Source organism: Dipodomys spectabilis, unplaced genomic scaffold (assembly GCF_019054845.1).
Source record: "Dipodomys spectabilis isolate Male_0828 unplaced genomic scaffold, ASM1905484v1 ptg000095l, whole genome shotgun sequence".
Taxonomy (NCBI): Eukaryota; Metazoa; Chordata; class Mammalia; order Rodentia; family Heteromyidae; genus Dipodomys; species Dipodomys spectabilis.
Window position 1 is genome coordinate 29,828,864 of NW_024870772.1, and position 13,898 is coordinate 29,842,761.

At 34.6% G+C, this 13,898-nt stretch overlaps 1 protein-coding gene across 4 annotated transcripts in view; it reads left to right on the forward strand.

The window, feature by feature from the left end:
- Positions 1-13,898, forward strand: part of Cdk8 (cyclin dependent kinase 8) — a 113,715-nt gene that overhangs the window by 65,236 nt on the left and 34,581 nt on the right. The window lies entirely within an intron of this gene.

Below are 13,898 nucleotides of genomic sequence, written 5' to 3' on the forward strand. Positions count from 1 at the left end.
CCCCGTGTACTAGCTGGTCACTACTGCAAGGTGAAAGAAGACATATTTGTTTTCCTAAGCTTTGTTTTCCTTTCTAGTTCATAAAAGAAGCATTGGCTTATTTAAAATTTGCTATTAGGTGCCAGAAAACTATTAGAAGTTAATGTTTATAAATAACTTGAAAATAACTTTGGCACCTACTGCATACTAACAAGGTAGAAAAGGAAAATATTAATTTAATCTGCTTATTTTTAAAATGTAGTTTTATTAGTAACAGCCTGTTAGCCAATAAGCCTTTGCTAATATAATTGAAATGTTCTATTAAGAATTTTGCCATGTTCAGATACATTCTATTTTAAAAAATTTTAGAGACTTTAGAAATTGGTTTTGTTACTTTTAAATGACAAAATAGTATGACTGCGATTGCTTGCTTATTGCATAATTACGTTGTGCTTTTATGATTTTCTTTGTTAAGTTAGTAACTACAATGATGTTTATAGCATCATTTGTACTTTAAAAAGATTAGATACACTATGCCAGGACTAACAACAATCTTGCCTCTAACCACATGTGCACATAGAAAAATCCCAGAGACTTGCAGGGGAGCTGATCTGAGCCACATAAGTTGTTCCAGTTACACAGTTTCTACCTCTAATCTAGTTTCCATGAGTCTCCTTGACATGAATGTAATAGTAGTTATCTTACTTCTAGTCTTCATACCTATAAAGCATATAGATTAGGACTAGTAATAGCAGAAATTTGGATGAATCATTTTTATTTTCAATCAAAGTAGAATATTTTACCTACAAACAGTAGATTTACAAAATACAGAAGACAAATATTTTGGCATTTTATGAAGCTGAAAATAAATTTAAGTGTTGAGAGTCATGTTAAGTAAACCATTTTTACTTTTGAGCTACAGCTTTTTTATGACTTGTAAAAAAATAAAAGCCCAAGGATAGGGATGGAAAATGGGAGAGAATGAAGGAAGGGGTACCATTCACCAAGAAGCATTATACTTACAACTTGTCTTACTGAATTATACACTCCTTGTTATAACTAAATAATAATAATAGTAGAGAGAGAAAAGGTCTGGGATATAGCTCAGTGCCAAAGCTTTTGCCTAGCAAGTTTGATTCCTGCCACCCAAAAAGAAAAGACAAAAAGTAAAGTAAAGAAAAGTAAAGTTTAAAAAAAAATTCCAAACAATTCTTGGTGCTCACTTGGATACCACTTAGGAAATGAACTGGATATTTTGTGGGTGGGGACGGAGGGAAAAACTGGTAGAGAGCAACGCAAGGGGAAACATGGTTCAATAAGAATTGTCCTCATTACTCATTACATGATTCATGTAACTGTAGCCCTCTGTAAAAAAAAAAAAGGAAAAAATTAAATTAAAAAAATTCAGCAATGGGAAAAAAAGTTAAAAACCTCTGTAGCTAATAAAGGACATCCTCTCCCCTCAACACATTCATTCAGTTGTGCTAAGATACCTCTTTGTTTTCTTTTTATGTAATTTTTTTCATTTAAAAGATACTTATGGTTAATCAGTAAAAATAGACTATTTTTTCTCTTTCGATGAAGCTCTTTATATTGGTATAGCTCACATTTTCTTTGAAATTGAGATAATAGAGAATAGATCATTGTAGAAGTTTCTTTTAGAGGTTGAGACCTTCTGGAATATAAGAGCACTTCAAATATAGGTAACAAAAATCCATTGTCTCTGGATGATTTTTAAAAAATAATAAAAGCATACTAAAAATTACTACTTTTTGTCATCATTCTATGTTGGCAATTCTGAAACATGTTCTTTAGTGAAGAAGCATCCCTTCCCATACCACTATTCCTCTTTATGTGCCATGCAATCTGACTAATTCTCTATCTGAACCATTTTCTGAATGATCATATAATGTTTATTCAAGGGTAGCACTCTACCATTTGAGCCACGGGTCCACTTCTAGCTTTTTGGTAGTTAATTGGTGATAAGAATCTCATGGACTTTGCTGCCGAGGATTGGATATCAACCAAGATCCTCAAATCTCTGCCTCTTAAGTAGCTAGGATTACAGGCCTGAGCCACCAGAACGTGGCTTGTTTTTGTTTTTTATGAAGGTATTGGGGCTTGACCTCAAGAGTCTGAGCATTGTCCTTTAGGTTTTTTTTTTTTTTTTTTGCTCAAGGCTGGTGTTCTACCACTTGAGCCACAGCTACAATACCAGCTTTTTGGTGCCAAGAATTTGTCTCTAAAGGAAAGACTCATTTTTAACAAAATGTGAACGTCTTTCTGCCAGCTAAATGTTACACTTAAGAGTTTTATATTACATAGTTTTTTTTAAAACTATATATAATACTAATACATGTAGGAATATGATATTTACTTTCAGGAACATTGTTTAAGATCTATGTAAGTTTTAAAATTTATCTTCTCAAATATTATTTGAGATGAAAGTTACCCAATCAGAACAAATAATTTTTTGTTGTTGTTATTGTTGGTCCTGGGGCTTGAACTCTGGGCCTGTGCACTTTCCCTGTGATCTTTAGCTCAAGGCAAGTGCTCTACTGCTTGAGCCACAGCACCACTTCTGGTTTCCTAGTGGTTTATTGGAGCTAAGAGTCTCGTGGAGTTTCCTGTCCTGGCTGGCTTTGAGCCATGATCCTTAGATCTCAGCCTCCTGAGTAGCTAGGATTATAGGTAACTATTACCATCAAATAGTGTTTGTTAGTCTTGGCGGGAAATAGAAATTCATTAATTCTGGAAACATTTTTAGCCCAGAATGGTAATAAGGGCGTATATATGGGTATTTTCTTGTTTGATTAGCTTTATACTTCCCTTTTTCTTCTTTTATTTCTGTCCTTGGGCATGAAAAATAGTTTGACTAATAGTCTGCCCTTGTATCATTGTTCTCTAAAGAAACAGAACCAACTGAATATGTCTAGTTAGAGATAAAGCAACTTATTTTAAGAAACTGCCTCATACCATTTTTGGGGATTTAGTTAATCCAAGACCCACAGAGTAGACTCCTGCTAGAGACCCAGGTAAGAGCTTAAATCCAAAGTTCAAGTCCAAAATCTTCTGGTAGAATTCCTTTTAATTATAGAAAGTCAGTCTTTGTTAGGTCCTTCAATTGATTGTATGAGGCCTGCTCACACTAAACAGGTATATTAGTCAACTTAGAAATATTATAATAAAATACATGAGACCTTTAACTTCTTAAGCAAAAAAGGCTTATGATTTGGGAGCCTCCAGTCCATGACTGATTGGCCTTACCACTTTGAGCCTCTGATGGAAGAGGCATCAGATATCAGTGACAGCTAATGAATGGTAGATTAAAATCTGTATACCACAATCTGGGGAGCAAAAGAGGAACAAGATAAGGATATGCTAGCTTCCCAACCTTCATAGGCCTATCTTCAATGATCTAATGACTTTCCATTACTCCCTCACTCTTAAAATTGCCACTACCTCTCTCAAAGTTCTATACTTGGGTTGATCATTTAACATACAGACTTCTGGGTTTGAAATAGCAGGAGACCAATCTTTTATACTCAAAGTCCACTGATTTAAACATAAATTTTGTTCATATGTAGCTGCACAAAAATAACCAGAATATTTTATCAACGTCTAGATGCTGTGGCTCAGCCAAGCTAATACATAAAATAAATCAGAAGCAATGAAATATCTGGAATTAGTTGTTTCAGTGTGTCTCCCCTCCTTGCCTGCTTATTAATAGCAATAGTTGGGTTAAATCATACTAGAGATTTTTACCTAGTAATTATTGGAAATTCAATGGGTACCATTTGTGAAAATATAAATGTGTTTATCTCTTTTTCACTTTTAATGGGAATGTAAATTCGTACAGATGTTCTAGAAGATTATTACAATTCCTCAAAAAATTAAACAAATTACTGTGTTACAACACAAAAGAATACACACTCAAAAGAATTCAAGCCGGATTTCAAAGTGATATATGCCCACTCTTATTCATAGAAGCATGATTCAACAATAGCAAAGAGGTAAAAGCAACCCTAATGTCCATTGATGAATGAGTAAAATATGTTTTGTGTATACAATGAAATATAAGCCTTAAAGGAAGAAAATTCTGATGTACCTACAATGTCAGTGAGCCTTGAAAACATTAAGCTAATTGAAATAATAAGCCTATCTAATGAGAAGACAAAAACTGTAAGATTTTATTTTCATAATATGCTTGAAATAGTCATGATCATAGAGACAAAGTACAGTGGTTGTCAGGGCTGTATGGAGGAAACAATGGGAAGCTATTTAGTGGCTATGGAGTTTTAGTTTCATAAGATGAATTATGAAGATGGATGAATGATTGTACAACATTATGAATGTAATTAATACCACTGAACTGTACATTTAAATAGTTAAGATGGTAAATTTATATCATGCATATTTTACCACACTACATTGGGGTAAAATATGTTTAAGTGATCCAAAGAAAGATTTGAAATCTGTTAGCCTGTGTTGTTTTTTCTGAGCATAGTTAAATAAAAAGACAGACCCTGCCAGGCACCAGTAGCTCACAACTGCAATCCTAGCTATTCAAGAGGCTGAGATCTGAGGATCCTGGTTGTAAGCCAGCTTGGGCAGGAAAGTCCCTGGGACATTTGTCTCAAATTAATTACCAAAAAGCTAGAAATAGAGCTTGGGCTCAAGCAATAGAGCATTAGACTTGAGCAAAAAAGCTCAGGGACCAGGGTGCAAGCCCGAAACCCCCAGGACTACACTCCCTCCCCTGCAAAAAAGATAGAAAGCTTTGAAGTTGTGTGTTAACACTTTCTGTGAAGCAGCCCAGGTTTGATTTAGCAGTGATGTCTTGATATCTTAAAAAATGTGGTTTTCTTGGGTAGAATTGAAACATGGCAAGGCCATGAAAGGATTTTTATTAACACTCCTGGTGACCATTTTGAGAACAACCAAACCAAACCAGTTCATTTCAATCTCAGCAATTATCTGGCCTCTTTAACAGAAATAACTTTTAAAAACCTTTTCAGATTTTGGAGTGATTTTCTCATGTAATTGTGAAGTGTTTCAAAGTCAGTTAATTTTTTTTGGGGGGGGGGGTTCGGTCATGGGGCCTGAACTCTGGGCCTGGGTGCTGTCCCTCAGCTCTTCAGCTCAAGGCTAGGGCTCTACCACTTGAGCCACAGTGCCACTTCCGGCTTTTTTCTTTTTGCTTATGTGGTGCTGAGGAATCGAACCCAGGGCCTCATGCATTCAAAGCAAGTGCTCTACCACTGAGCCACCTTCCCAGCCCCTCAGTTAATTTTTTTCAGGTAAAATTCTATGGTAAATTAAAATTTTGAAACATGTTGTCAAGTATGGTAGTTATGAATTCCAATAAAAACTAATTCTGTAGTCTATTTTAGATTTTTTTCTTTCCCTCTGTCATTGCAGCTACCTCTTGAGTTTGCCTTGTCTGCCTAAATCTCCTCTTCACTTTCACCGTCATATTTCAAATTCTTTTCATCTTTTTGGGGGCTAGCTTCGAGTCATGATCCTCAGATCTTAGCCTTCTGAGTAGCTAGGGTTATAGGCATGAGCCACAAGCATTCAGCTCTTCATAGTTTAAAGCCCATACTTCTTTCAAGTAAGCCCTTCCTTAGTTATACTGGAAGTAAGAATGTTTTCATCTAAAATCTTACATAACACTTTGAGCTCCCCCAGGAAATTTAACTTGCTTTGGTAATATGTTCTATACTTCATTATAAGCTCCAGGAGGCAAAGACTGTGGCTTAATATATATTTGAATTCCATCCAGTACCTTACACTAATGCCCAGTCTGAGCATATAATTTTGCTTGTTTGTTGAATGAATGAAGTTAATCACTCATAACAGGAGATAATGTGACTTTCAAAGTTTTTTTGTATAGGTTATTTTCGAGTTCTCTTTTGTATCTGCAGATATATATATATATATATGTATATCTACACAAACATATCATTGCATTTCTTCTTTTTATAGCCCTTTTATATCTGATATGATTTACTTCAGTTATTTGGTATACAAAGTCATTTCTTTTCCATTTATACAGCACTTAAATCCTTTCAAGCAATAAATACCTTCTTACTGCCTAAAATAATTCAGTTCTTTTCTGTTCAGTTTGTATCATTCAATTAATAATAATGATCTACTGATCTCTTTGATCATACTTTACCTAGTATTTTTGTTCCATCCACCAAGTGAAACTTAATTTGCTTTACCTTTTCCCATCTGTGTTGTCCTTTATCTTTCCCATTTTTAAAGTTTAATCTTAAAAGTTGAAACATTGCCATCATAGTTAGCATACATCCTTTACTTGGAACAAAAGAATCTTAAGGTCCTTTTTTTTTTTTATTGTGAAAATACTGTAGAGAGGGGTTACAATTACATGGACAAGATAATGAGTACATTTCTTATCAAGCATTATAGCCTCCTCCTTTATTTCCCCTTCCCATCCTCCCCCTACCCCCTCACCAAATCCTCCCCCCCACCAAAGTTGTAAAGTTCGTTTTGAACATAACAACTTGTACATCTCATTGTTGCAATGCGTCCACCTGTATCCCTATTTAAACGATTTGTTTTTCCCCTTCCTCTCCACGAATTATGCTGACATCAAATACAGTGAAAGCAGAGCTTATACCGTGGGGGGGGGGGGGGGGGACATACATTAAGCTCCTATTTGTATAAATTATTTTTTAATTGCAGTGCCTGTCTTCTTTAAAACGTAGGAGCTGCTCTGAATTTTCAGCTTCCTTATTTAACTCATACAATACGTATTTCTGACCAAGTTCATTACTGGTCATAGTATATTTTAATTTTCAGATCAGAGTTACTAATTTTCCAAAGTATCTTCTCTTATACTTTCTAATTCTATTATTTGTCATATTTTGGGTTTTTTTAAATATAGTTCATATTTAAAGTCTACATGTTAGAGATATTTGGATTTGTTTTCTTTTTTCTTTTTGATTTCTTTTCTTTTTTTTTTTTATTGTGAAAATACCATATAGAGGGGTTATATTACATGGGCAAGATGATGAGTACAATTCTTATCAAACATTTGTTACCTCCTCCTTTGTTTCCCCTTCCCATCCCTTCTCATCCCCCTCCCCTGCCAAAGTTGTAAAGTTCATTTTTCAACATAACGATTTGTACATCTCATTGTTGCAGTGGGTCCAATCCCTATTTAAACGATTTGTTTTTTCCCTTCCCCTCCACAAATTATACCAACATCAAATAAAGTGAAAGCAGGGGTTATATAGTGGGGGAGGGACATATAAAGCAACGAAGAAATAATCTTATAAATATGTTAGAAATAATTGCATGAAAGCAAAAACATTTGAATACTTACCTTGGGTTCATTTCACCTAACATCAACTTGTCTGACCTTTTCTGCTTGTCTCAGATATATACTAGTTATTGCAAATAAGGGAAACCATGGGACCTAAGTTTCTTTAGGCCTGGCTTACTTCACTTAATATAATTTTTTCCAAGTCTTTCCATTTCCTAACAAATGGGGCAATGCCATTCTTTCTGATGGAGGCATAGAATTCCATTGTGTATATATACCACATTTTCTTGATCCATTCATCTACTGAGGGGCATCTGGGTTGGTTCCATATCTTAGTTATGGTAAATTGATTTGTTTTCTAAGAAGGTTATTTACAAGTCTAATAATAGTTACATGATTGGCTTATTAGTAATTAATTTTTGCTATCAATATTAGCCAGTCTCTTCTGGATATACTCCTGTCATACTCAGAAACAATATGGTAGCAGTCAGTTAAAATCAACTGCCACAGTATTTATCAAGTTCTTAATACAGTTATCAATGTGTTTTTAAAATAGCTGATATCAAAATTTTATTTGAATGATTTCCTTAATGGCTTTATAACAGTGGTAATTACTTGGAAGTAAGGCATATAGGATTGTTTTTGATCTTGTATTTAATGGTGTTTAACATTATGTAACTGTATATATGTATAGATATATTTAGACATATAGTTACATTATTATAACCTTTTTCACATACTTTTGAGGATTTTCCCCCAAGTGAATTAACAAGATTATATATGAAAATTGGAGAGTTTGAGAATATTCACCTGTTGTAGCTACCTCAACCAATTCTTAATAGTTTTTTTTAAATGTTATAATGAAAATTTATAGAAGGAAGTTTTTAGAGATTCCTTGAGTAGTACAAAATGTGGAATGGACCAGTACACCCCTACATAAGCATATTTAAAACAGTATACCCCTACATAAGCATATTTAAATGATTCTAGCGTTTTCAGAGTTTAATCCTATAGTACTACTGCCCTATAGATTATTTTAATTATATTGGCTAGCTTGAAATCAGTTAGTTGTCCTTTAGTTGTCCTCTGTGAAGGATTTATTGGTTTCCTAGCAATCATTAAGTAATATCAAAATCTCAGAGTAAGCCCTGGACCCAAACTCAGTTTCTTGTGAACGCACATTATCAATATGTATTGATGATAGCATGATGAATTATTGAGGCGGTTTGAGTATGTTTCTCTTTTGAGAGTTTGGCAAAGTGATAACTTGATTTTTAGTTTTGCTTGCTAATACTAATATTTGTTCATGGCGAGGTGGTATTTTGTCTTTGTTTGGAGTTCTTTTTTATTGTTTGACCTTATCACTAATAAATAGAGAAGCAAAGAGTTTAAGTGACAACTGATAAAATTGTAGCAAACCTGGAAACTGGATTTAGGATTTCCTCCCCAATCAGTTTTGAACTTCAGATTGAAGGTGTTCTAGTTAAGAAATCAGAAAGAAAAAACAGCTTTTGCACTTTTTTTGTTTTGTTTTTTGTTTCTTAAATGAAATAGGACAGAATGCATTATCACTTCTAAGGGCAGTTGTTTCATGAATTTTTGTCTCGCTTGTATATATTGTCATGTGATAAAATATTTTGTCCCTATGGGCTTAAAGGATTTGAAAGCCACTGTACTAGAGTAATAGTTTACAGCAGATATTTGAGAGTTAGGAAAAAGCATCAAGGAGAAAACAGTCAAATCTTTGAAAATAGTTTATTTGAAATATTAGTACTTTAACACTTTATGCAATTACCTTGACTCTAGCAAATAAAGTCATTTAGAATGCCAGTAGTTTTTTAGAGAGTAAATTTTCTAAATAGGGTTTATTAAATATGGGTGGTAACGTATGCATAGTTTTATACTTAATATACATTATTATCGCTCTTAGGGGAAAAATTGTTTCCATCTAGACCAGAAAACGGAGAAAAATGTTCATGTAGTCTGTTAACCTTCACACATAAAATATTCAGTGTGGTTTAGTGTGTATTAGGTTGGAAAAGAAAAATTGTTAGTGCTAGGCACTTGTGGCTTACACCGGTCATCCTAACTACTGGATCTGGAGGATAAAGGTTTGAGGCCAGCCCAAGAAGAAAAGTTTTCTAGGTTCTATTTCTGAAATAACTAACCAAAACCAGGACTAGAGCCATGGCTCAAGTGGTAGAGTGTCATTCTAGCAAGCATAGGGCTTAGAGTTGAAATCAACATCAGGAGGAACAAAAATAATAATTAGTACTTAAAACAAAAATCAAATCTATACTATCTATCTATAATCTATCTATCTCTATCCATTTGTCTGTCTAGCCTGTAAACTCTTAGACAAAAAAAGGATCCTTATTCTGGAAGAACTATGCACCAAATAGGTGTGGAGCAGTGGTGAGGAAAGAGTTTGTCTACTAGATCTGTTGTATCTTGTGGCTCTTCCTGAAAGTGTTTGTCAGCAGTATGTTAAACATGCTTCTTTAAACAGTGTTTTTTGGGAAGTAAGATGTTTTGCAATTGTCAGTTTTAATCATTGTTTATTATTTGAGACTTGCTTCTTTGGAAAGTCCAGGGATTTATTCTGATTTTTTAACTGGGTAGCAAGTATACCATAAGATTGCATCCATGAAATTCAGGCTTGAGGATAAAACATAGATTTAGTAATAACTGAGGCTTGCATTAATTTTAGTATGACATTATGAGTATTGTTTGTTCTAGAGTATGTTTATTTAAATGACCCACAGGGCAAATTTTTCCCTATAAATATGAACATTGATTTTAAAGAAGACTTTGGGCTTCTTGATAAATGATTTTTTTTTTTTTTTGGTCGGTCGTGGGGCTTGAACTCTAGGCCTGGGTGCTGTCCCTCAGCTCCTCAGTTCAAGGCTAGTGCTCTACAGCTTGAGCCACAGTGTCACTTCTGATATTCAGGTGGTTTATCGGAGATAAGAGTCTGATGATGCCAGTGCCAGGCACTAGTGGCTTATGCCTGTAATCCTAGTTACTCAGGAGGCTGAGATCTGAGGATCACTGTTCAAAGCCAGCCCGGGCAGGAAAGTCCCTGAGACTGTTATCTCCAATAAACCACCAGAAACCTGGAAGTGGCGCTGTGGCTCAAGTCGTAGAGTACTAGCCTTGAGCTGAATTGCTGAGGGATAGCACCCAGATCCAGAGTTCAAGCCCCATGACTGACAAGACAAAAAAAAGTCTCACAGACTTTCCTGGCTTTGAACTGTGATCCTCAGATCTCAGCTTCCTGAGTAACTAGGATTACAAGTAGTTGGGTATTGTTGCCCAGCTATTCTCCATTTTTATTATGTGATATTATATAATTTATACAGTTATTCCTGTGATTATAAATAAGTTTTAATTATCCATAATAATATTTCCAAAATGAAGACACATGTGAGAAGGTTTTACAGACTATGAAGTCATATTATTAGAGAAAAGATTCACTGGTTTCAGTCTTCATGTGGTACCAACTATATTTTATTTACTATGATGTAAAAGTACATGTCTGAATCTCATCTTAGCAGAAGAGAAGTAAATTGTAGTCTGACTATCAAGAAATGATTTCCCTAAAGAGAGTTTTTAAATTCTTTAAATTGTACTGTGAAAAAGCACTGGAGGTTCTTGCTTCAGCAGCACATACAATGTAATAATACAGAAAGTAATTTGGTCCCAATGCAAGGATAACACATAAATTCATGAAGCTTTCTATATTTTGAGATATTTGAAGAAAAAAAGGTATTGGAAAAATAATAATTGTGCCTGACTTTAGTAATAGAGGCAAGTCTTTGTATTATCCAGACTTCTGAAGATTTGCAAAAGTAACTTAATCTTCAAAAGATAGAATATTTTTAGCTGGGTGCTAGTGGATCACACCTGTAATCCTAGTTACTGAGAAGGCTGAGGTCTGAGGATCACTGTTCAAAGCCAGCTCAGGCAGGAAAGTCCAAGAGACTCTTATCTCCAGAAAACAGAAGTGCTGTGGCTCAAGTGATAGAGCACTAGCCTTAAGCTGAAGAGCTGAGGGAAAGCACCCAGGCCCAGAGTTCAAGCCCTACAACCAACCAGAAAAAAGAAAAAAAGAATAGGAAACATTTCTCTTATTTCAGTTAAAATTGTTATCTAAACCTCATTTCAACCCAGAGCTATGTAAATCTTTCATTAAGTCTTTTCTTCAATTGGACAATATTATCTCTACTAGACACAAGTAAATAAGAAATGATTAACTGAGGGAAAAAATAATTCTTCCTTAGGCTTAGAAATATGTACAGTTATCACAAAATCACAAAAATTAAGAAACTACAAAAAATTTGCAAATATTGTTTGAATTAGCAGATAGGATTTTTTAAGATTTAATAAAACTAGAAGTTCTCAGTTATAATTAAAATTCATGGCAGTAATTATTGAAAAAAATGATTATTAAAGCTTTTTACTTTTACTTTCCCTTTACACAATAATCACTTTGTTACAATAACCTGTGCCATTTTTATTATTTAATTTGTCTAACTAGCCTCTGTATTTTTATATTGTAAATAAAAAAATGTATATAATCCAAAGATCTCCAATGTACTAAAATAAATATATTTGTGTGTGGGTGCACGTGTGTTCAGGTGTGTATGCGTACTAGACCTGGGGCTTGAATGCTGAGCCTGGGTGCTGTCCTTGAGCCTTATTACTCAAAGCTAGCAATCTACCACTTGAGCCACAGCTCTACTTCTGGCTTTTAGGGTGTTAAATTGGAAATAAGAGTCTCATGACTTCTTGCCAGGGCTGATTCAGCCTCCTCATAGCTAGGATTACAGGTCTGCGCCACTGGTACCCATCTCGAATATCTTTTTTTTTTTGTCGGTCATGGGGCCTGAACTCTGGGCCTGGGTGCTGTCCCTCAGCTCTTCAGCTCAAGGCTAGGTCTTTACCACTTGAGCCACTGCACCACTTCCAGTTTTTTCTGCTTGTGTGGTGCTGAGGAATCGAACCCAGGTCCTCATGCGTGCAAGGCAAGCACTCTACCACTGGGCAACCTTCCCAGCCCCTTACAATTTTTAATTTATAGTTTCCTCAGATGACAAATGCATGTGTACTTCAAGTGCAGTTTTAAGATTCTAATTCCTAGAAATCATTATAGAAACATCTTATATCCTTTGAAATAAAGGCTAGTTTTATCTTCCTTGATTTCCTATACTGATAGAACTTAAAGTGGAAGACATCTTATTTAGATTTGATGGTAGTTCTTGGAATATCTTCAGCAAATAACAATGCCTAAAAATTTTCACTATGGCTACTTTTCTGTCTTGTGATAGTACACTTATTGTTATACAGCTATAGTCTTTTAGAAGATAGAGTTCAAAATTGTAATCTGTAGCACTCATCATTTGAGCCTGGTCTTTTATTGGTCTTTCATTCTTTTCTCATCTGATTAATACCATATAGCTGGTAAAATCAGGTATCGGTTGGGTCTTTATTTTAAAGACAGGAGTAATCTAAATATAAGGAAATGTAGGTGAAAAGTAGAGAAAGGTATAAATAACAAATGGAAAAATTCTAAGAAGAAAAAAAGATTGCATATGGTAGAGAGCAATACAGAACCTTGGATTTTGTCACCTCAGGAAAAATTAAACTGTTATTATAGTGGGCCTGAGCTTTGTTATTATGTAACTTTGGGTTTAACCTTTCAAGGTTTTTTTTTTTATTTTGGGGTATGTGTGTGTGTTGATGAGGATCAGACCCAGAACCTTGGGTGTAGACAGGCGTTCTACCACTTAGCTACATCTATAACCCTTAAATAATATAGTAGGGTGAGGGTGGTAGTTGCCATATTGGGGATGAAACCCAGGGCCTTAAACATCCTACGCAAGTAGTCAGCCACTGAGCTACTGTCTGCAACTGAGATTATTCACATCTATAAAATGGAATCTGACCTATATATTGTAATATAATTAAGTTTTATGCAATTTAGTATCATAGCACATAATGTTCTATAAGTACATTTCACTTCTCTATCACATTACCCTTAGGGGTATAAGTACCCTAAGAGCAGAAACTTTTATCTATTCCATTTTCTAATATATCATCACTATTTAGAATATCACATATTGCATATTGGGTCCATCATAAATACTGAATTTGGGCACAGTGATTCACACCTGTAATCCCACCTATAAAGATTAGGAGGATTGTGGTTCAAAGCCACAATGTTATCAAGACCCATCTCTAAATAAAATAAGCCAGGTTGGTGGCTTATACCTGTAATTACAGATACTATGGAGGCCACGAGGTAGAAGAATCAAGATCCAAGGTCAGTCTGGGCAAAAACTTGATATCCTCTGAAAAAAAGTAGAAAGAAAAAAAGGGTGTGGCTTATGTGGAGAGTCTTCATTGAGCAATATAAGGCCCAGAATTTAAAATCCAGTACCATAAAAAATATATATATATATATATATATATATATATATATATATATATATATATATATATATAAACAAACCACTTGGGGTCAGTAAATGGATTTTTGTTAGCACTACCTTCAAAATACCTTATCGCAACAGTTAGACCTTTCTGTATTTCACTTTTAAATATGAAAGAATTGGTTGTTGGT